The 25,382-nt window shown below is 42.1% G+C and overlaps 1 protein-coding gene across 1 annotated transcript in view; it reads right to left on the reverse strand.

Moving 5' to 3' along the window:
• Positions 1–25,080, reverse strand: part of GADL1 (glutamate decarboxylase like 1) — a 261,813-nt gene extending 236,733 nt beyond the window's left edge. Inside the window, exon 1 of the mRNA XM_060021370.1 lies at positions 25,046–25,080. The gene's annotated coding sequence lies outside the window, so the exon portion shown is untranslated. The remainder of the gene's footprint in view (positions 1–25,045) is intronic.
• Positions 25,081–25,382: the final 302 nt, after the last annotated feature.

A 25,382-nucleotide genomic window follows, 5' to 3' on the forward strand; every position in this document is an offset into this window, starting at 1 on the left:
CCAACACCGTCTATAGAATATTCTCGCCAAAAATCGTTGAATTAGAGCAGACCTTTAACTCTAACTACCAGTTTAGAGGAAATATGGGGGAACAGAGGAACATGTTAAACACCCATGAGGTACCAAAAAATCCAGAATGTAAGAAATTTTACAGAACAAATGAACTGATATCTTCAACAAAATTCATGCAAAATAAAAACAAGAATAGAGACTTACAAGTCTCTTAAGAGACACCTGGGCCCAGTATAATGTAAGGACCTTGTTAGGATACTGATTTAAACAAAGTGTAAAAAAAAAAGTTTAAAAGACAATCTAGAGGAATTATTTTTTTTAGCTACAAAAATTTTTTTTAAAACCTGTTTTGGGGCACATCCTGAATTATTTACAATGAAACAATCTGATATTATTCAGAGGAATCCAGTGGCGGCTGGGGGAGGATTGTACCAGGGCACAGAAAAAACAGGTTGGCAGACAACTAAGCCTTGAAGCTGGTGACGGGAAGGTTGGGGGATGTTATACTAGTTTCTCTGTTTTTCTATTTGTTTAAAGATTTCCAAATTCAAGGTTGTAAATAAATAAATAAGCAAGGAAAGAAAGAGAGAGAGAGAAGAAGTGAGCAAGAGGAGGGAGGGAGGAAGAGAGAGAACAAAAGGAAGAAAGGATGAGGGGGGAGACAGAGGGGAGAAGAGAGAGGGCTCAGAGAGGGCCACCTCGCACCCAATTACTCTTCAAAATAAGTAGATTCGGTGAACTTGTGATTCCAATTTCAATACCAAGTAAGAGTCTAGGACATATTATTGAAATGGTGAAAGTTAAATTTGAAAAAAAAAAAGAAGAACAAAAAGAAAAAGAAAGCTGAGATTGCCAGGCCCCACTAAGGGCAGGTTGCTGAAGACCCTTCCCTTTATATTATGGCTTCTTGACAGGCCTGTCAGAGATCCCGTAGACATAAGGCCTCTGGATCCAGCAGAGCATTTGTCAAAGTCTCTCGCGATCTTTTTAAAGAAGGCAGAGATCACGGCTCAGGTGAGAGCTCAGCAAGGTGGATTGATGACTGGCTGAACATCCAATCCCCAGGAGAAGCCCTCGGGAGGCTGGGGGCAGCTCTTCAGCAGAGGCTGAAGGACTCCTGTTCAACACGCTCTTGTTCTTTGTTGATGACAGATGAAGATATACAAGCTGTGTTGGTCAAAGTGACAGGGGACATAAAGTCCAAAGGACTACCTTTGAATACGTTTGATGACAGAATTATTATCTAAAGACACCTCAACATGCTACAACAGAAGCTACGTTAGCAGGCTGAAATGTAATAGTGTTTATTATCAAACAACTAACCAGGAAAGTCAAGGTGAGGAAAAGCCCAAAGCCTGTGGCTGATGCAAAAGTATGTGAGTGAAAGCCTGACCGTGGACCAGGTACACTTAGGGCTCTTGTAAGACACAGATGAAGGGACACTTCCTTCCCAATGTTGTCATCCTCCTCTCTTGGCTGGAGAAACACTGACTTAAAGATTTTCTCTTGGGCTTCCCTGGTGGTGCAGTAGTTGAGAGTCCACCTGCCGATGCAGGGGACACGGGTTTGTGCCCCGGTCCGGGAAGATCCCACGTGCCGCGGAGCGGCTAGGCCCGTGAGCCATGGCCGCTGAGCCTGCGCGTCCGGAGCCTGGGCTCCGCAACGGGAGAGGCCACAACAGTGAGAGGCCCACGTATCGCAAAAAAAAAAAAAAAAAAAAATATTTTCTCTTACCGTAAATTCCATGGGAGTCAACAGTCTAAGTAGCTGCCAAAGCTAATTTGATCTGCTAATTTGATTTTAATGTACATTAAAACAATTACTTTCCAGAATTGGGGATGAAAATAGTAACCGCGTCTACCATTTAGTAAGCGTTTACTATGTGAGGCATCACGCCAGGTACTGTACATACGTTATCTTATCTAATAGCCATACTACCCCTTCTATGTGAGCGCTAATAATCTCACCTCCTAGATGGGGAAACTGGGGTCCAGAGTGCTTCAGTGACTTGGCTGGAGTCACACAGCTGGCAAGGATCAGAGCTGGGATGCAAAGGAAACCCCACTGTGTGGGTGTGGCTTAGGAACACAAACTGTCTGGGATGGTCCAACAAAGTGCTGAGTATGGGATTGAGTTCTAGTTGCCACACTTTAGGAGAGCACTGGCACAACTTCACCTGTGTCTAAAACCTGGTGTTTTTGGTCAGGCCAGTGAGAGGACCAGCAGATCCTAAGAGGCCCAATTAGAGCAACAGGTGATTTCTCCTGTCACAGTAGGTGCTTAGTGAATGTTTGCTGAATGGCTGACTTTAGCTGGAAAGAAGTTTCATGCTGTCTGCTGTTTGGTGTCTAATGCTGTATAACAAACCGTCCCAAAGCACTGGCTTAGAACAGTAAGAGTCATTTACTACTGTTCTCTCTCATGGTTCTGGGAGCCGGCTGGACTTAGCTGAGGGATTCTCACTCAGGGCCTCTCAGGTGGTTGCAGTCATGTGGCGGCAGGGGCTGGCATCATCTCTGAAGCTTCTTTGCCCCCTTGTCTGGGGCCTGAGTTGGGAAGACAGTTAGCTAGGTTCCTCAGCATCTTCCTCTCTCTACATGGTTTCTCATGTGGTTTCTCCAGCATGGCGGCTTCTGAGTAGTTGAACTCCTTATAAGGTGGTTCAGTGTTTCAAAGATTCAAGTCCCAAGTGAGAAGAGAGTTCAGTGGTAGCTGTATTGCCAGCAAGCCACACGGTGTGACTTCTGCTGCATCCTTACTATCAAGTCCACCACAAAGGCCTGCCCAGTTTCAAGGGGAGGGTACACAGAATGCAACTCTTGAAAAGCCAGGGGAGAGATTCTGGAAGAGCTTCTTGGACCAGACATGCTGTTGCAGCCATTTTTGTAAAATCCGCCACTTGGGGTGGGGTGAATATTGGGGGTGAAGGTGAGGGGCTAGAATTGTTCTATAAGGAGTGAACTTAGGCCAGGCTATGGAAGAAAAGTAAAATGGAGACAGATTTTCCTTCAATAAGGAAGATGTTTTAAAGGTGATGGTTTCTCTTAAGGTGGAATGAATTTTCTGCCACTGAAGGATTAAGCATGGACTGTCAGAGCCCTTCTAGGGATTGATAGAGTAAGGTATCTGCTCCCTCTGGCTGAGTGTATCCAGACATCTGCTAAGGGGACCAATTTAAGGGCCAGTATCTAGAGCAAGAAGTCTTCACGAGAACCAGAAAGGCCAGAGTAGTGGGCAAAGCTAAAATTTTAAACTTTTTAAAAATGTAAAGAGCATAAGACCCAGGCTGCCAGTGGTGGGACATTCAAGTTGGGGGGTGGAAACAAGAGTTTGAAGCCAGAGAAGAGCAAACAAGTATAAACAACGTGCAGCTGGATCTAAAGATTTGGAAAGTGGGTAAAGGATGCCAGAAGAGGCCTGAGCCTCTTCCCACCCTGGAGTGATGAGAGTGTGTTTCACATGCCAGCTGGGGTACCGGGCGTGCTGAAGGGGGAGGAGGTATGCTGGAAAGAGGTCAGCCCGGCCTTGAACACTATGTAGCCAGGAACACTTAAGCATCAAGTAGAGGACTTGAATTAGTGTGAACAATGAGGCGCCTTCTGAAGCTAAGACTGTTAATTCTCATGTCAAGAATCGTGGTAAATGATGGTCAGTCTCTAGGTATTTATAAATCAAAACTGCTACCATGCTCCTCCGGGTGCTGTATGAGTCCTGACAGAGTAAGGATTTTTCTGCCCTCTGATTGTTGTTCTAATGAACAACAATCCCTGCGTGCCAGCTTCAGGCTGTGATGACACTCAGGCAGGGAATCACAGCTTCACGACCTTACACATCAGCTCACTGCATGGTTTTGAGAAGGTTAATTTCATAATTAAAATCCATGTCTGATGAACAACACCAAGGAGCCATAGCAAGTCTCTTGCAGTCCTGGTAAAGATCTTTGTAAAACTGGGTCTGATACACAGAAGAGAAATCACAATGTATTACATTTATCTACCTACCTATCTATCTATCTATCTATCTATCTATCTATCTATCTATCTATCTATCTATCTATACAGGCTACTGGGAAAGCTAAGTACCTTAAGATAAAATAATACAGACAAGAAGTTGAGATAAAATGAGTGACGGGCAAATACACATCTGAATCAATAAGGAAACTTCATCGTGGATCACCAAAAGGACAAGGGCACTGGCTGGCTTTTGTGGTAAGTCAATGAGTCAGGTGAGTCACTGGCCTCGTGTGAGGATGAAAAAATGGGTGGAACAGATGGAACAGTAGTGATGTTCCAGAGACACAGAATGACCCAGTTTGGCTAATAAGCCAGCAGTTCCATATCGTACTCAAAGAGACGGGCCGCACTAAATCATCACGCCTGGGACGTCCACCATAAACCATAAGGTGCTGGCCCTTCCCCACTGTTCATAAAGTGGCCAGTGAGCCAGACCTCTCAGTTATAGAGTACATCAACCTAGGAGCAGATACATGAATTTAAATCCATATTGAGATACAGTTCAGTCGGTGGGGAGTATGATTCATGACTTTAGTTTAAAACCTCTCTGGAGCAACGTAGCTAGACTGGAATCTGTTATCCTTCACCCCTTGATGTTCACCTTCCCATGATACAGGTGGGTGGGCAAAACTGAAGAGAGTCCCAAGTTGAAAAGTGGCCCAAAGGTTCAAAGAGGAGATGCAGATTGAGACCAAAACTCCCATGCCTACTTTGAATTATAGAATTTTGAAGTTGGAAGAGGCCTTAGAAATTATCTAAACCAATTTCTCATCTTATAGTTGGAAAAACTGATTCCATAAAGGAAAATGTACATATCTCCTGGCCATTTCTTTCTGATAGAGCATTTAGCCAATGCACACAGTGAAAAAGAATGGGAAAAATAGAATTTGGGCTTGCAGAATTTTATTTTAGAAACCCTGCCATAGAATAATTGCTGTATCACTTGCCACCCTTGGGTCATGACCTGGTGGGAAGGAAGAAACACTGTGGGTCAGGAATTCTGTGATCTGGTCTCACCAGCATCTTAACTAGCTCTGGAACGTTCTCTCAGGTCCCTTTCTGATTTTCTTTCTTTATCCCCAAACCTATCAGAGTTCAGAGCACATGGCTGATGCTAAAGAAATGTTTGATGAATGAATAAATGCACTTAAGCTCTAAACTTCCATGCTTCTCTGCATAGTAATAAGAAAAAAAGTAAGTCCTCTTGAAAAGGGAAGGCTTCATCTATCAGAATGTGGATATATTCAAATTTCTGGATATTTGCTAAGATAAATGCACAGTAATTTTGCTAAAAATACTTTTAAAAAAAGCAATTAATTTAAGGGCACCCTGACGCCCCAGAGATGTCCATTCATATCATTCAATTTAGGAAGAGGAGCACTTCATTTTTATTCACTGGAGAATCAAGACCTCTGGGGACAGCTTTAAAAATTGATCTCCCTTTAAGCTTCCTTTATCCTTGCTTCTCAAAGCAAGGTCCCTGGACCAGCAGCAGCAGCAGCAGTATTATCTGGGTGCTTGTTAGACTTGCAGAATTTCAAGCCCAACCCTAGAGTTTGAATCTGCATTTTTTTATTTTTTTTTGCGGTACGCGGGCCTCTCACTGTTGTGGCCTCTCCCGTTGCGGAGCACAGGCTCCGGACGCGCAGGCTCAGCGGCCATGTCTCACGGGTCCAGCCGCTCTGCGGCACGTGGGATCCTCCCAGACCAGGGCACGAACCCGTCTCCCCTGCATCGGCAGGCGGACCCTCAACCACTGCGCCGCCAGGGAAGCCCTGAATCTGCATTTTAACAAGAGCTTCAGGTGATTTGTGTGCGAGCTAAAGTTAGGGCAGTGCTGTCATAGATCAGTCCAGCAGGCTGAGATGGTTAGGAGAAGTGCCATCCACTTTGCAGTTTATAGTTCCCTCTGCCTCTATCAAAAAACCCGCCATTTGCACCGCCTACTTAAACACTTAAGGATAAATTCCCAGTGGAACAAACTTCAAGAAGCCTTCAGAATATTTCCTTCTTAATTATTAGATTGAACCATATGAAATCACTGGTACTCAATGGTTTTGAGCTACAAACATGGCCATTTCATATATTTCAACTGCTTGCAATGCACCAAGCTTTGTGTTAAGTACTTTTAACTATGGTCATTCTAATCCACAGAACACTCTATAAGATAAATATTAAGTCAATTTTGTAGTTGAGGAAGTTAAGGACTAGAAAAGTTAGGGACTAGAAAAGTTTCACAGCCAGTAATGAAAAGGCTCACATCCACACCCAACTCTGACCCTGAGGCCCAGCCTTTCTCAAGGCATGAACCTCAGACCATCACGTGGGAAGTCTGCTAAAATGCATATTCTAGGTACCATCCCAGACATATTGAATCTAGATCTCCGGTGTTGGGGATTAAGACTCTCTATATTTTATTAGCTTCCCTGGGAATTAGGCATGTTTTATTCGAGAACAAATTGAACCCCCTTCTTTTTATACCCTGCTTCCTTTCCAAGTAGGTGGTGAAGGCCACTGGCATAAAAATCTAACTCACCCCAGGGCAGACTAACCATATACCCAATTTCCCCAGGACAGTCGTGGTTTATGGACACTGTTTATGTTCACATTACAATTTCTAAGAGTTCCTCCTTTGATTCTCAAAAGAGTTCTGGTTTGGATGATAAATTATATGGTGGCCTTGTGCTAGGGGGAAAATTGGGTTGGGTTTCTCCCAAGAGAGCACCAGGGCTCTCTCCCCATCAGGCAGCTCTCTTGAGCTTCCCAGTGAGCTGGGCAGGGCTGGGTCTGCCCCGGTACGTCCAGTGTCCTGAGTCTCACTCTCCCCCTCCTCCAACCCTGGCCTCCCAAGCCTGCAGCTCCAGGCCAGCAGTGGCAGGCAGGCTAAGGCATTCACACAGGGATGCCCACGCTGCCATTCCCTGGAAACCTGTTAGAAACCTTTGAGCTGTTTTGATCTACGCTCCACTGAGAACATTGTCTCTTTTCCATGTATCATCCTCTGTGCCATCGGGGCAGCCTTGCCTGAGACCCCTTCTCCCTGACTACATAGGCATGTCCCCACTAGGCCACTAGGGCTAATGAGGTCTGACTCTTCTCTGGGACACAGGACCAGGCACTGAGTGAAATCCCAATGGGTGTTTGCTGATAGTCCAAATGATCAAATTAATGCAGTTATCAGATTATTGTCCCAGAAGCAGGTTTTGACAATTGAGGAGAAAGGAGAACCAGAAAACTAGTGGGCAGAGAATGTGATTACATCAAGGCCTTGAGGGAGTTGAGAAAAAAAAAAGCCCAAAGGGTGTCTGAAATGTCAGGATACAAAAAATATAAACTTATCTTTAAAGAATATGTTAGCTTCACTGTCAAATAATATAATCAATATATTCTCCTTCAACCTCTAGACATCTTTTTAGGTAAAGTGTCCCTACATTTAAAAGAATGGGTCTAATTATGAATGTACTACAGAGCATCCAGAAAGTCTGGAAACACAAAGAAAATAATCTATTCATTATATCTTTTTCATATTAACATGTTGGCCCATTTCATTAAATTTACAGGAATTTTATCTGCAAACATGTCTGGAGGTTGAAGAAAATGTAACTTACATACCACTTACAAATAAGTTTATCTTATGCGTGATGGTTAATTTTATGTGTCAACTTGACTGGGCTATGTGGCACCCAGACATTTGGTCAAACGCTATTCTTGGTGTGTCTGTGAGGGTGTTTCTGGATGAGAAACATTTGGATGTTTCTCATCTCTGGATGAGATTAACATTTGAATCTATAGACTGAGTAAAGTAGACTGCCCTTCCCAGTGTAGGTGGGCCTCATCTAATCAGATGAAGACCTGAATAGAAAAAAAAGGCTCAGTAAGCAGGAACTCCTCCTGCCTGACTGCTTGAGCTGTGACAGCAATCTTCTCCTCCCCTGAGGCTGGAACTTACACCATCACTTTTCCTGGTTCTCAGGTCTTTGGACTTGACCTGGACCTACACCTATACCACTGGCTCTCCTGGGTCTTCAGCTTGCCAGCTACAGATCTTGGGAGTCTCAGTCTCCATAATCATGTGACCCAATTCTTTACAATAAAGCCTGTGGCTCATATGATTACAGAGGCTGAGACATCCCAAGATCTGTAGTCAGCAAGCTGGAGACCCAAGAGAGCCAGTGGTCCAGAAGTTCCAGGCCGAGTACTAAGGCCTAAAAATATATATTCCTGAACATCTGCCTACCCTCAGGTCCAGGGCAAAATTCAGAAATGCTATAATTCAGCCTTTTCCAATAGCAGTTCAACCAATCAATATATTACCCACCGACTCCCAATAAGTTTTAGTGGTCAAATAAATGAGAGAAACACTAGATAAGGGGAAAAGATGGAACCAGAACCTTTAAGATGATTGCATGTACATGAGCCTCAAAGAGAGGAATATAACATGTTAGTTCTTCTCTAATGCTTTTGACCACTTATTCCCCATTCCTCCATCACCCACTTTTTATTCTTGCAAGACTGATATTCCAAGAAACACACTGGGGAAAAGCTGTGCCCAATCCATTCAGAATGGCCAGCTCTGATCATAAAGAAGCCAGTGGCGGGTTGGGCCTCTGAGATGTCTTCTGTGGATGGTACCCTAGGATCTACAAGGTCCTTTCCATTCAAATTCCAAAGAGCTTGTACATATCTGTTGGCTACACTTTTGTCATCATAAAGCAAGATTGTGTCTCTTCCTGTAGAATCTGCTTCATTTAGGACTAAAGATCAATATGAAGCATAAGGACTATGATTCCTGGCTCTGATGTTTACCAGCTCTATGACCTCAGGCAAGGTGCTAACTTCTTTGTGCCTACTTCCCTATCTACAAAATGGAGATGATAATAGTCGTTGTGAGGATTAAAGGAATGAATGCACATATAGTCTTAATATAGAGTTGTGCTGTCTCATAGGGTAGCCGCCAGCCACATGTGGCTATTTCCACTAAAATTAATTAAAAATAAAATTAAAATTCAGTACTTTGGTTGCACTAGTCACATTTCAAGAGCTTAATAGCCATGTATGATGGGTGGCCACCATATTGGATAGTATAGAAGAGCCATTTCCATTGTCACAGAATGTTATAGAGCCTGGGCAGCAAGCAAGTGCTGAATAAGGGTTAGGTTTTATTTTCCCAAGGCCCCAAAATAGGTCAGGTTGGTTGATTAGATCCTTAACTCTTCAGTCAGATCTCCCTCTAGGGGACAAATACAAATTGTATGTTCTCAGTCACTCTTTGCCCTCTCTTCTCTCTATCTGTTTCCACTTCCCTCCCACCTCCCTCCCACTTCCCTCCCTCCCTCCCTCCCTCCCTTCCTTCCCTCCTTTTCTCCCTCCCTCCCTCCTTCTCTCTCCTTCCTTCCTTCTCCCTCTTCCTTCCCTCCTTTCCTTCTTTCTTTTCCTTTCTTCCTGCCTCTGTCTTTCTCCCAAATAGAAGTATCACCAGAGAGTTTCCTGGTCCTTTATCATAATTTGATACCTGAACCTTTGCTGTTGTGTTTTCCTAGCAAAATACCCTGCTCTCCGGGTTCACTGTTCCAGGGTCACTGTTGCATGGGCCCAAGGGCTTGCACTGCTCTCACACCACCTCTGGGAGGTCCAGGCTTTGTGAGTCAGAGAGCTAAGACTGTCTTTCCACCAACTCCATCCTTTCTCTCTATCAAAGTGAAAGACTTTGACATACATAAATGTGCACCTATTAAATTATTTGTAGAAGCAAATGTCGCTGTAATGAGCTCAGCCAAACACTATTGCCATGGGCTGCTGCCTAGGCCTTAGAGAAACAGGCTAAAGGAAACTTTCTGTTGATAATACTCATCGTGATAAGATGTGACCACCATTCCTTTCTAAAAGGATCATAATGGATATTGATTCTTAGTTTTGGAGTTTGGCTCATTAAAATACCAAACAGAATTCTTTGGGGAATGAGCTATATTGATTGGTTCATTTTGCTTTTATGGGTTTGTTTCCTATGTAACATGTAATTGTATTTTATAGTTGCTATAATATGCAAGAATTAAAGACCTAATTTGGCTAAACAAGAATTGACTTATAAATTATGAAACATTCTCTCCCATCAAACTCCTGGATAATTAAACGAAACGTTAGCAAGTGCTATCTTTGCAGATTGTTTTGTATTTGGGGTGGGAGCTGGAAGAGTGGGAACTTTTTTTTTCTCCTGTCACTTTTTAACTTTCTTAGCACTTAAGCCACTAGTAATGAGTTTAGGGATTTCAGACAAGGCTGTTAAATTTTTGCTGAGGTATATTAAGCTGTCTTTTCTTTCACATTAGTTTGCTTCTAAAATCTCAAAGTGAACTGCCCTGAGTGGTATGGTGTCAAGGGCGCAGGTTCTGGCGGTAATTAGACTTAAGTTCAAATTAGACTCTGCCTCTCCCTCCTCATTTCAGTAGGTAGGTTGTACTTTCCTGCACCTTGTTTCTGCACTTGACCATGTAACATGCCTTTGCTGGTGGAAAGTGAGCATACATGATGCACAGAATAACTTGAAAAGCACTTGCATTATTGGGCTTGCCGTATTGTTCTATCACAGCCATGAGAAGAACGTGCTTATATTAGCAGCTGGTCTCAGGAGAAGGAGAAAAAGCACCTGCGGGAGAGCCACCTCCAGCCAAGCTCAACCTAGACAGCCGACTCTCAGCCCATAGGTGTATTTCTGGGCTGAGGAAGTGATTATCGCTGCATGGTGCTGCAGTTGTATCACAGCTAACTGACATACCCTGTCAAGCATTATTTACCCATCATCTTCTCCCACTGTCAAGGGGGATGGCTCTCTCTCTCAGCACTGCCCTTAGAGATGAAGAAAGTCACCAACAAGAATAAAGAAATTTAAAAAAAAAAGAATAAAGAGATTAGTCCATGTGCTGAATGGATATGTACACATCCAGTGCAGAACAGTTCTTCCTATCTGCAAGAGTCAAGTTTATAGAGACAGGAAAGCATTTGTGGTGTCTAAGGAGTAACTGCCTGGAAGACTAAGAATATAGCCTTTACACCATGAAACATATATTAGAGAACAGAGCTGCTAAATAGGATAAACCATTAGAAGACAAGAAAATAGACAGAAGGAGGAAAAATATGAGGGGAGATGACTAAAACCTAGATGCAAGAGATATTTAAGGGCCCAGCTGAATCCAAAAAGGAAAGATGAGGAGAAAGCCTAAATAAGATTACTTTATGTGGGGTTTTTTTTTTCCCCTTTGTTTAAATCAGAGTCTACAACTCTCACAGGGAATCAAGCATCTAAGCACGACTCCCTTAATGGTAGATTCACAGTGGCTGAGGGATTTATCAAGGTAAATGAGCTTCATAAACCTATCCACTTCAGCGATGGGTGGTAAAACAGGAAGTGACTCTGCACCCCATCCCAGGGAATCCTTGCACTTCAGCACAAAGAAGCACTGAGTGAGAAAGAAGAGACCAGGGGGACTGGAAAAGGGGTACACAGAGATGTGGACCTCAGGACCAGATGCTCGGGCTAAGCAATGAGAACACGGCTTAAGCAAAGAAATGGGATCTTTTCTGGACTGAAGAGTGTTAGCCATTAAGTTCCAGAGTCCCTGTCTTATTTGACACTTTCCGGTGAGCGAGTATTGCACAAGGAAATCTTTGCATCCGGGGATAACACTAAGGTCTTTTGAGCAATACATATAAGGCAGTTCAAGAAAGATCCCACAAGACTGATGGCTAAAAGGTGGCAGATGAGACTCAGTGTTGACAAATGTCTGATAAAATGTTTCAAGAAAATGGTGTTCTTCCATGAAACATCAGTAGTGTCTGTATGGCCAGTAACTTTAGGTGATTAGAAAGAGGGGTATACCCACAAAGACAAAAAAATAGGAAAGATGATGTTAGAAGAAGATGGAAAATGATAGACAAGTGGGAAGTGACTCAGTAGAAAAGAGAAACAAGAATGCTAAAGGCCTATAGAGGAGGGTGCCAGTAATATGCAAAGGGATTCAGACTGCAGAACCCAGAAACACTCAGAAATGGAAGCTATCAGGGGAAGGGTGGGGCACAAAGCAGAAGGGTTGGTATAAAGTCTGTATAAGGAGTAGTTAGACACCCAGATCCCCTCTCCTACACCCTCAGCCACTAAATGACAATTATTCTCCTACCCAACAAAGAGATGGAAAATTTTTTTTTCTAAAAAAATTGAACAAGGGTGGCTCCACTTCCTGTATGGTGAAGCACTATGTTAAAAAGACAATTAAGGAAATAGCTACATAGGTAACAGGCAGGTCCCTATCCTCTTTCCTCTACTTGCTTACTAAACACTAGGCAGGTGACTGGAAATACTTCCTACAAAAATAAACAAGCCTAAGAGAAAGATTTCCCCATTGAAAAGGCCAGCTTACTCCCTGATTTTGCTTTAGTGAAACACAAAGATTTGACAAGCCTTACTCATATATACAGAGCTTTCACCAGTTTGTTTAATACTTCATATAAAATATGATTAGATCTCCAAGGATCACCTGATATGTGTGAAAGCTCTCAACATCAAAGACTGAAACTGGATTGGCTGCATCTAACAGTTGGCCAAAAATAATAATGTTTTAAATATAAGAGGAATTAATATCATTTTTGTGTAAAACAAGTCTGAAAGTAGGCATTCCATGATGTGTATGGTGGTACAGAGTCATTAGGGACACAAGCTGCTTCTTTCAAGATAACAGAAAGCTGTTTCATCAAGCTAGCATCTAGATTCTGACCTCAACTAACCTCACAGTCCAAGATGGCCATTAGAGCTCCAGCCATCATGTCCAATTCCAAACAGCAGGGAGGAAAAGAGCAGAAAGATAAAAAAGCAAACCCTCCAGTTGAGTCATCTCTCTCTAGGCAGCTTCCATAGTAGCCCTCCAAATACTTCTACTTACCTTTCACTGGCCAGAACACCCTTCTTCTCTAGCTACCATGGAAGCTGGTAAATGCAGTCTTTCAGCAGGGTACATATCTGTCCTGAATAAAATTGTTTTATGGAAAAAGGAGAGGATAGATTTCTGATAGACTCAGCAATCTCAGACACATAAACACACACATGCGCATTCACACATACACACACACTGAATAAAGCAATTGGAAAGAAACATGGTTGATATGCCAGGAACAGAAGAAAACCTCAAAAAATATTTTCAGGGCTTCCCGGGTGGCGCAGTGGTTGAGAGTCCACCTGCCGATGCAAAGGACAGGGGCTCATGCCCCGGTCCGGGAAGATCCCACATGCCACGGAGTGGCTGGGCCTGTGAGCCGTGGTCGCTGAGCCTGCATGTCCAGAGCCTGTGCTCCACAACGGGAGAGGCCACAACAGTGAGAGGCCCGCGTACCGCAAAATAAATAAATAAATAAATAAATATATTTTCAGAGAGTTAGGAGATGTTTCACCCCAAGAATAAAAAACATATTTCTATTTAAAAGAAATGAACAAAAAATAAGAGCTGTATGAAATTTAAAATATGGTAGCCACCAAAAAAAGGAGAGTGAATTGAAAGATACAGTTGAAGAAATCTCACATAAAATAAAAGCAAAAAGACTAAGAGATAGTAGAAAAGACCAGAAAACTAGAAAATTAGTCCAGAAAGCTTAATATCCTAATAATGTTTGAGAAAGAGATTTTAGAGAAAATTGAAGGAGGTTAAAAAAATAGTTTTCTCTCTTTTGAAGGATATGTTCCCATTTGAAAGTGCTCACTGAATATCCTATAAAATAAAGGAGAAAAATTCACAAAAGGTACATTATTATGAAATATAAGAACACCAGAAAGACAAAATTTCCAGAAAGGAAAAAAAAAAAAAAAAAAAGATTCTCAAAGCAACAATAAAAGATGGAAGATAGAACTCAAAGGAAAAATGCCTTATACAATCTCAGGGGTAATTATATTTAATCTAGAATCCTATACCCAGCCAAACTATCAATCAAATGTGAGGATAGAATAGCCATTTTCAAACATGAAGTGACTCAAAATGTTTATTTCCCATGCATTCTTTCTTGGAAAACCATTAGAAGATTTTCTCTGTTGAAATGATGCAGTAAACATAGAAAAGGGAAGATGTGAGACCCAAGAAACACAGGATCCAACACAGAAGGTAAGTAAAGGAAATTCTCAGGATAACGACAAGGAAGTTCTCTGGACATCAGTTTTGCAACAGGCCTGGGGAACAACCAGTCAAGATTGTAGGAGGTGGATAGACTGGTCCAGGACAGGTGGAAGTAAGCAAAAGCATTAGAACTGATTAATATGACCATCCTGAGAGAGCCTTTATGTTTCTAGCAGAGAAAATTGGTTCACATTCATAATGCTTTACAAGTAACAAAACTGTAACAGGCTATTATCTCCTTTAAAAAAAAAAAACTGAGGGACTTCCCTGGTGGTCCAGTGGCTAAGACTCCATACTCGCAATGCAGGGGCCCTAGGTTCAATCCCTGGTCAGGGAACTAGATCCCGCATGCCGCAACCAAGGATCCCGCATGCCGCAACTAAGACCCAGCGCAGCCCAATAAATAAATAAATAAATAAATAAATAAATAAATGTTTTTTAAATTAAAATTAAAAAAAATATTAAAAAACTGAAAATTTGTATCAAAGGGATATATAATATAGGATAATTCATAGCTCATTTATGAACAATATTTACAAAGCTATAATAATGCAAAATGTTAATATAACCAGAAATTATGATGTAACCATATTAGAAAGATGGGGGAGGGAAGTTTAGGAAGTATATGTGGAATATAAAATTAATGAAGTTAAACATAGCAGTTTAAGCATATGATTTAGGAAAGTAGTGGTAAATAGGAGAAGAAAGAGTAAAAAAAGAATTAAGACCAGTTGCCTTTGGGGAGTGGGACTCCTGGCTGGAGAGCGGTAACGTAAGTTACTGCTGTTTTTCATGATAAACATTATGGAAGCACCACTTGACTTTTAGAACTATGACACCTATTGTTATGATGAAAGAAATTAATCATCTATGCAGAAGCAAACAAAACAAACTGGTTCTATAATGACAATTTCTGGGCAGCACTTGAAAATATTTGGGAAAAAAGGAGAAAAAAAAGAAATGTCAAACTGTTTGAGCACAGCTCTGCATTCTTCTGCTCAGACCCCCACATGCATTTCTGTCATCCCTGCTCAGAAAAGCTTTGCCAAAGCAGGAAAATACCCAAGAAGAGATTTGTATTAACCCAGCAGTAAAGCTGTTTCACCCTAAAGTGACCGCCTTCTGTCAAGACGCTGGCCCTCCCATTATTCTAAAAAACAAGACTAGTAATAAGGTCCTCTGTCTTAGAAGGTGAAGACTGAGGAGGACATTATCTACGTTTAATGTCATGAACATTCTGCCAAGAAGTATAAACTTAGTGTCATAGGAGTAGAAAAAGGCACAGGGGACAAGAGTGTCCCTATGCCCTTTCCTCATCGTCACAAATATAAAAAGTATTAACTGAGAGACATAAGTCATTAAAAATGCATTCAATCAGCTCTACCAATTATAAAGCTAAATCAATGTAAATATCTGAAACATTTCATCAAGGAACACTCAACTGCTGAATTGAGTGAACCACTCAAGACATGCAATAATATGGGTCAATATAAAAAAAGTCATGTTGGGACTTCCCTGGTGATTAGTGGTTAAGACTTCGCCTTCCAATGCAGGGGGTGTGGGTTCAATCTCTGGTCAGAGAGCTAAGATCCCACATGCCTTGCGGCCAAAAAAAACAAAACATAAAACAGAAGCCATATTGTAACAAATTCAATAAAGACTTTAAAAATGGTCCATATCAAAAAAAATCTTAAAAAAAAAATGTTGAGTGAAAGAAGCCAGACACAAGAGTACATACTGCATTTGTTCATTTTGCCATTGTTCTCTAAACTGTACATGTGTGATTCACATACTCTTCTAGGATGATATGATATGTTTCCTAATTTGAACCATTCTGAGGTTTACTCTTGCAAAAAGGTTTACTCTTGCAATATTTCTGGAATATAATACTTCTACCTAAAAATACTATCTATGGAGGTCATTAATGTTTGCTGAAAACCTACTGTCCTGTAGCTACATTATATATATCATCATCTTTATACTCAGAGTAGCACTTTATTAGTTATCATGATTCTAAATTAAAGATTAGACAACTGAGGCTCAGAAAGGCGAAGTAACCTTGCTCAAGATCTAGACACGCATGCAGATCTACTTGACTCCAGGGTCACCGCTCTTTTGACAGCATCAGATTGTGGTAATTTCATTCTTTTAAGAGGAAACAAAGGATTATTTGGAGTTGTATGCCGAACATGATCAGGAAAGGCAGTTGAAGCTCTCATCTCTCAGAAGCCTGGAGTAGACGGTGGTGGTCTAGCCTCCCTGGAGGGTGCCCCAGAAACGACTTTAGCATTGTTCTCTTTCTTCCATCATCTTTCACTCTTCTGGATAATTATGTGCCCTGATGCTTAGAGAAGTTCCATCCTTGACATTAACTTCAACAATGATACAGAAACATTTGTCCTTCCCAGTGGGAAGCTAACTGAGAAAACAACTATCAATGATGAGCAGAAGCCAAAAATGAACAAAACTGGAAAGTGATGATTCAAACTGCTGGGAGCCTTAGATGAATTATGTAGGATATTCCAAATGCACTAGGATTTGACTGTTGCCAAAGAAAGTAAGTAGAACCTTGGTGATTTATTTAAGAGATTGTTTAAATTCACTTGATCCATGGCTAAGGCTCCAGAGGTGATATGACCCAGCCAGAATTGCTCCTCTTTCTGGAGTAAAAAGAAATGAATAAAAGGAGAGGTAGGTAACTAAAGTTCCCTTCTGATCACAAAAGAATGCCTAGTGATTGTTTTAGGAATCTCTTTAGGTTGGATAAATGGCAGAATACAGAATCTGCCCTCTCCCCAGCCAGTTTCATTTTTAAAAACATCACAGTGAAGCCTCCAGAAGGGAGTTAAGTGCTGCAGAAGACAGCCACAAACAGCAACTTCTTAAAAATAAAACTGAAAAACAGACTAATTAATTTACAAAGTGTAGGGCATGCTAAGAGTGCAATAAAAATCCTGCCCATTTAGTGTCCACTCGTGTTTCAGCAAAACAGAGCACTTGCAAAGTGCTGTAAATTAAATTATAAGGCACAGCTATGGTGCATAATTCTCAGATACTCAGATATATATATATATATATATACACACACATACAATTGAACTGAAACCATTCTTAATGCAAAAAATCCCTTAATATCTAATTGGTAAGCATCTCTATTGGCCATGTTTCCAGGACTGTATCTCTGAAATTTTTAGTAGTTAGGCTGTCTAGGTGACTCCGACCAGGGCGGTAGCAGTTAATGTTGTTGAGGAGGTTAAATTCTGGATCTATTTGAAGGATTTTCTGACAAATTGATGTGGGTTACGAGAGAGAGAGGGAAGCATAGAGAATGACTCAAGGTTTTTCACTTTGAGCAAATGAAAGATGGAGTCATGATAAAGCAAGATGAAGAAACCCAGGAGTGGAGCAAATTTGTAGGGAGAGGGAAGCTCAGTTTGGACGTGTTGGGTTTGAAATAACCACTAGACTTCCAAGTATAGGACTAGAGCAGGCAGGTGAATATATGAAGAGAGAGGGGAAAGACCTGATATTTTTTGTGTGCCTACATGGTTGCCGGACCTTATATTCGTTACCTCATTTAATTCCACAGAAACCTACGTGTTGGATATTTTACCTCTGTTTTGTTTTATGCTGTTTACATACAAATGTTGAGTATCAAAGCATTTAAATGACACTGTCAAGGTCATACAGCTGGTAGATGGGGAGGCTGGAATTCAAATCCAGGTTGCCTGATGCCAAAGTCCATGCTCTTTCTTTTTGCTGAGCCATGCTGCCTCAGGCCCGTGCCCTTTGTATCTTTTCACTCTTTGAGGAAGTGAATATTTCATTAGTGAGAACATAGGTTGCATGTTCTAGAGACCCCAAATAGTAGTGGTTTAAACAAAACCATTGAAGTTATTTCTCTTTTCTGTAACGGATTGAGGTAGGTACTCCAGGCATCATCATGGGACCCAGGCTGCCCCCATCTTCCTGCTCCACCATCCCCATGATATTTCCTTTTCCTGAATGGATCAAAATAGCTGAATTCCATGGCCATGATCCAAACAACAAGATGGAAGAAGGGAGAATGATGGTGCCTATCTGAAAATTGTGCACATCATTACTATTCACATATCATTGGCCAAAACTTAGTCCTAAGCCACCTCTAGCTGCAAGGCAGGCTGGGAAATATTGCCTTTATTTTCAGCAATCAAATGTCAAGCTAAAAAACCAGGCCTTCTAATATTATACTTTGAGAGAAAAGGGGAGAATAGGGATCAGAGGATAGCAAGATCTGCTCTAAAAGTTGGACTAAATTTCTTCTTAATGTCTTCAGGTGAATGCTATGAAACAAGTTCATTTTATATAGGTTTGAATTTTAAAATATCATTAAAATCTCAATGTATGTGTATTTTTAAAAATGCTAATTCCTTCATATAAAATGCAAGGAAACAATATTTCAAAGGATGGTGTGAAATCATAGAAAATATATGTATTGGTCTTTGTGCCTGGTTCCTAACACGGAGCTCCTGAAAACCTTGTAATTTTCTAAGTGATAAGGGCAGTAGGAGCATCTTTTGTTCTACTATTTGGTCTTTGACCCTAGGTTCTAAATCCCTTGGAATTTCCTGGGTGATAGGAGTCTTTTGTCCAAAGGAGGAGACTCTTGGAGGACTCCTGGATGGCTTCGGGATGGGGGCTGATCACCAGAAAGACCAAGCCATGATTAGAAGCTTGGAACTTTCAGCCCCACCCTCCATCCTCCGGGAAGGGGAGAGGGATTGGAGATTGATCCAATGATCGTGCCTACCTGATGAAGCCCCCATAAAAATCCCAAAAGAATTAACTGTGGCATGAACACATCCATGTGCCAGGAGGCTGATGCACCCCAACTCCAAGGGGACAAAAGCTCCTGTGCTCAGGACCCCTCCAGACCTCGCCCCATGTATCTCTTCATCTGGCTGATCATCTGTATCCTTCATCACATTCTTTATTATATAATAAACCAGTAAAAATAAGTATGTGTTTCCCGGAATTCTGTGAGCTGTTCTAGCAAACAACAGAACCTGTGGAAGGAATCGTGGGAACCTGCAATTTATAGCTAGTCGGTCAGAAGCCCAGGTGACAACCTGGGACACACAACTGGCATCTGAGGTGAGAGAGCAGTCCTGTGGGACTGAGCCCTTAACCTGTGGGGTCGACACTAACTCCAATTAGTGTCAGAATTGAACTGAATTGCAGGATGCCCAGCTGGTGTTGCAGAGGACTGCTTGGTGTGGGGGAAAAACCTACATAGCTGGTGTCAGAAGTGTGAGTGTGGCAGCAGTGTGTGCATAAGGGAGAAACACAGGAGAGCTCCTTCCCATACAGATGGGGACAATGTGGGTCGTAAACTATGCTGACACTATTGCCATATGGAACCACCAATTTAGCTGGTATATCAAAATTCCTGTCATCCTTGGCCAGGATGAGTCTTGAAAGACATGAGTTTTTAATTATCAGATTCTCTCAGTAATGCATCTGTCACATAAACTGTGGCCGCCCAATAATTTTAACTTCCCTTTCCATGATCCAACAAGACAGTTCTTTTTATTTTTTTTGCGGTGCGCGGCCTCTCACTGTTGTGGCCTCTCCCGTTGCGGAGCACAGGCTCCGGACGCGCAGGCTCAGCGGCCATGGCTTATGGGCCCAGCCGCTCTGCGGCATGTGGGATCCTCCCGGACCGGGGCACGAACCCGTGTCCCCTGCATTGGCAGGCCGACTCTCAACCACTGTGCCACCAGGGAAGCCCAAGACAGTTCTTTTATAACAGAGCAACTCTTGTCAAAATAGTGTTACTTTTCAAATCAAACTGCCAATTTTAGGAAATTGAGGTCAAAAACACCAAGATTGTTCCTCTACTTCTCTCTGCTCCTATTATTAGGTAGAATAACAATGACGGTAATAATCATGAGGAATGAGAGAAAAAAACTTTTTAATGTAAACCCCAAATTTACATTTCTATTTCAGACTTCTAGCTGGTTTGTATATATCACTGTCTCCACCTGGAAGTCTGATAGACACAGCAATCTCAGAATGTCCAAACTGAACCCTTAAAATATTTACACCCTGCATAGCCTATTCATCTCAGTTGTTGGAAACCTAACCCTTCCAGTTATCCAATCCTTCCACAGGACAACAATTTGGGATGCTTCTCATGTTCTCATACTCACATCCAATCCATCAGAAGATCCTTTTGGTTCCATCATAATCTGATGACTTCTCACCACATCCACCTCTGCTATCATAGTACTGGCCACCATCTTCCTTTTCCTGGGCTATTGCAATATCCCCCCATTCTTCCTGTAACCCTACAGTCAACACTCAACGAAGCAGCCAGGGTGATGCTTTTAAAACATGACTCAGATCATGCTCTTCCTCTGCTCAAAGGCCTGCAAGTGGTTTCCCATGTGCCTCATAGTAATGGCCACAGGGGTCTCCAAAGCCCTGTGACCTTCCTGCCTGCTCCTCTCTCCCTGCTCACTTGGCTGAAGCTCCTGGGACATGACAGGCATTTCCACCTGAGGGACGTTGCTCTCGTCATTCCCCTGCCTAAAGTGCCCTTTCGGCCAGTCATCCCCTGGCTCCAGCCCTCACCTCCTTTATGTCTTTGCTCCTCAGTGAAGCTGACCTTCATCCCTACTTAACACCTCAGCTACTCTCCACCTCAGCATGCTAGATTCTCCTTGATTCTACTCTACTTTTTCTTTTATTTTTTTCCCACAGTGTTCAACACCTTTACTTATTTGGCAGTGTTAATTCTCTCTCTCCACTCAGAATGCCATCTCCTCGTGGGCAGGGATCCATGTCTGTCTTGTTCATTGCTTGCAGGCCCCAGCCTAGAACAATGATGGGCACATAGGAGCCCAGCCCAGAATGATGATGGGCCCACAGGAGCCCCAGCCCAGAACAGTGATAGGCACACAGGAGGGAACTCTGCTCTGTACAACTGCAAGTTACACCTACTAACCATGTCACTGTGCACTTATCAAAGAACTATTACATTTAATAACAATTGTATTAAATTGTTTTATGGATAAAGACATTCTCAGAAAAACATGGCATCCTATTGTTGGGATTTTTTCCTCAGATTTTGTATAATTTCATTAGAAAACACTGCGTTTATGGCTCAGAAAGCTTAACCAAATAACTTCTAACTAGTCGAGTGGTTGAAAAAGAGGTAAAAGAGGTCAAAAAGAGGTAAAAAGAAAACCAGCTATTTGCTTTCAGGAAAGGCATGAAAGTTGGCAAGACTTCAGATTACTAAGGGAAGAAATTCTCGAGGGTTTCATTTCGGTAACTGTACCTAGTATTAATGATCCGCCAACGTGTTGTTTAAACACGCACAGTCAACACATTATGCAAACAACGCCCTGGCCAACAGCATGCGGGGGCTTTTCACGCACGCCACACTTAAGACCCAAAGTCATAGCTAATTTATGGCCAAGGACACAACTAATGTGAGCAGTAAATAAAGTCGTGCCCCGAGAGTCGGCAGATCAAGAAAGATGTCACTACACTGGAATTACTCAAGGTCATAAACTAGGGCCTCTTTATTTGTTCTGCTTCTGGACCGAGGCCTAGACCTAGCTCAGTGTGGACAGTCAGTGTTGTGGAATGAATGAATGAATAAATGAACAAATGAATGACAGGGCTGCTAAAGAGGACGGAGTCCTTTACAGAGACTTCTTAAAGTTGTTCTCATTGCTTTCACTTTTTCATTTCTCCTTCTATTTCATTAAGATGATTGAAGAGGAGGATGAGAAATAATCTCATGAGAGGAATCTGAATAATGATCTGTTTCATGGCAAAGCAATTAAAGGCCAGAGATACAAAATTATTGGGCCAAGACCGCACACCTTTTGGTAAAGACTTTACAAATAAATAAAATTTACAGACGTTTTCTCACATTTTTATAGTAGTTTTTCAAAACCCACACTCATGGGACTTCCCTGGTGGTCCAATGGTTAAGACTCCACACTCCCAATGCAGAGGGCCCAGGTTAGATCCCTGGTCAGGGAACTAGATCCCACATGCCACAACTAAGATCCCTTATGCCGCAGCGAAGATCCCACACGTGGCAATGAAGTTCCCGTGTGCTAAGACCTGGTGCAAACAGGGAGATCAGCTCTGTGGTTTGTGACCACCTAGAGGGGTGGGATAGGGAGGGTGGGAGGGAGGGAGACGCAAGAGGGAAGAGATATGGGAACATATGTGTATGTATAACTGATTCACTTTGTTATAAAGCAGAAACTAACACACCATTGTAAAGCAATTATATTCCAATAAAGATGTTAAAAAAAAAAGACCTGGTGCAGCCAAATAAATAAACAAATATTTAGAAAAAAACACACTCATGATTCTAACAATACGTCCAGACTACTGAAGATTTTCAGATTTACTCTATCTTTAAAACCAAAACTATAGGGCTTTTCTTTGTAATTATACATCAATTTCCAAGGGGATAGGGAAATAAAATTCATGAATGACTCATTCCCAAAGAGCTCACAGACATTCCTGCTAGGGTACCCCATTCTCACTCTTGTGTGACCTTAAAAAACTCTACAATGAGAACAGATTTTGAGTGGGTGAGACGAGGAAAGACTCCCGGTTCCCTATCCCCAATCCTTCGATGTAAGCAGTTTCGTAAAATTCCTTTTAACCAAGGACCACAATTGTTATTCCATAAAAATACTTAAAATGCAAATATCTCTGGAAGAGAAAAAAACAAAACTGTTGACTTAGATTCACACTAGGGGGTAAATAGCTTATCAGATCTTTTCCAGGGAGTAGGTTCTGAGGGCTTCAGACTCCAAGGAGAGAAACAAAGCACTGGAGAAAAGTAAAACAAATGTTGCCTCATTTACATCTTTGCTTGAGGCTACCCTGCCTCTGAATTTAGCAGTGTCTCTACCAGATCAATTCCCAGGAATTTGGTCTGAGCACTTACAACTCCAGTGTCCAGTTCTATTCTCACTGCCTCAGCCTTCCTCTACCTGCCTGCTTTGGTCCTCCCAGCAGTCCCTCTGCCAAAGGCAATTCCAGTTTTGTCCCCGTCTGGCTCAATGTAGCTGCTCTCATGGGATAAAATACTAAACAAGAATCTTTTGAGATAACTGTAACCCAGGTGACTAGTAAAGGACTCAGGTTTTCTTCCTAAGGACAGTATTACTTGTCAGTTCCCATGGGAGTAGGCCCTGAGATGGATCTGTAGCAGGAAGTTTATTGCAGACTATTCTCAGAATCAACACTCCTGGGGAACTGAGGGGAGCAGGGCTGGTAAGGAGAGAAGCTGAGCGGCGATGCAGTTGAAGCAAAGGTCTTGGCCAATCCAATGGAGAGACCATAGCCAAGATGGCCCTTCGGAGGTATCCTGAATGAAGGCAGGAGGGCTGCCACACTTACAGCCCAGCATTGACCAGACATCAAATGCCATCTATGCCTGAGTAGCGGGCATGATCTTGGAGAGATCTCGGGCAAGGCAGCCCCTATAGCTGAGGGCAAGACCCAAAGAGGACCATCAGCTGAAGGCCATCAGCCGACAGCACTGCCAGCAGCTGGGGAAATAGGTGCTTCAGTCCTGGAGGAGCAGCCTAGCAAGGTACCACAGCATCCGCTACCATAAATCACTGCTCCTTTTAAGTGCAAGCTTTGAACAAGGGCTCAGAGAAAGAGAAAACGGATGGTTATTTTGTTAGAAACTTCACCAAGATCTGTTCTGTTCAGAAACCCATGCCCTCACCCCCCGCCAACCCAGCAGTAATGTCGCCCACGGTTTAATTTTGAGTTGCCAGTTCAACACTTCTGGATCAATCTGCATTTGCAACTGTCACACTGATAATAACTCAATGCGAGCATCTGCTTGCTTCACTGTAAGTGTAGTCAGACTCACAAATTAAAATGTTCGAAATTCATATTATAATAAATTAATTTTCTGTCATTTCTCCTTTATATTCAGTTAAAAATATGTGCATAAGTAATAATATTCATATAAATTTCATTTCAGGATAGTAAAGGAAGCATTATAAAATATTTGATGTGAAAAAGAGAGAATTAAATCTGAAAAAGTAATTTAGGATTGGAACTTGCCCTAGCGTAATTCTCCTGGCTGCCCATTAAAATCATCTAGAAAGCTGTAAGACATCCTGATGTCCAGGCCGTACCCCAGGCCAACTAAATCAAACCTCTGGGGTAAAACCCAGGCATCGTTATTCTGGAAACTCCCCAAGGAATTGCAGTGTACAGATAAGGTTGAAAAGTCTGGGCCCTAGTGCAATAGATCTCAAACTTGAGTGTTTCACAATCAGCAGGAAAGCTTGTCCAACCACATTTTCCTAGGCCCCACCCCCAGAGTTTCAATAGCTCTGGGATGGGGCTCATAATGTGCATTTCTAATCAGTTCCTGGGTGATGCTGATGCTGCTGGTCCCAGGACCATACTTTGAGAAACAGGGTTCTAGGGGCTTTGCCTAACCAGAGTCTCCCACCACATTTAACAAATCCCCACCCTTACTTCCTGGTTCCCCTACCCTCCGTCCCCCAATCAAACACCTTGGAAAATCTTGGAAATTTTTTCTTTAAATCAGCCTTTGCAAAGACGCTTTCCCCTCTACACAGCTATTTCCAAACGCTACATTTTCCCATCCCCCTAAGCAGCAACCACCAGCCACCAGCTAAGACGACCTCTAACTTCTTCCATGGTTTTTCATCTCCTTTTGTCTTGAATTTCTCTGTCACTTAGGCATGATTCTGCAGATTATAGGACTAGAAATACTCTCTTGAAACAGCAAACTAATTGCTTCTATTGCATACTTCAAGCCCAGCATTTATGCTGTTGGAAAGCAAATCCACTCACCTATGTCTTTTCACACTTGCTGTTTTGTATCCTGACATGGGCCACATGCAGTTGTTCATCTACACAGCATTTTGCTGGCAGGATCTAGAAATGCATTACACTGTTATGACTCAAATCAAGCAATGTCTGTAAATAACACAAAGATGGAAAGCAGTAATTTGGCTACAGTGCTCTCTTAGTTCCCCCTAAAATCAAGGTATTTCACAGGAGGGTTTAAAATAAGATTTAACCCTTGCTTTCTTACAGTGCTTTCAATGGGAAAGAGACCTTTCTGAAAGGTCTTCTCATATTAAGACTCATACCCTCAAATCCAAACACTAAATCTGAAAAGGTGTTT

This window comes from Delphinus delphis, chromosome 10, assembly GCF_949987515.2.
Source record: "Delphinus delphis chromosome 10, mDelDel1.2, whole genome shotgun sequence".
Classification (NCBI taxonomy): Eukaryota; Metazoa; Chordata; class Mammalia; order Artiodactyla; family Delphinidae; genus Delphinus; species Delphinus delphis.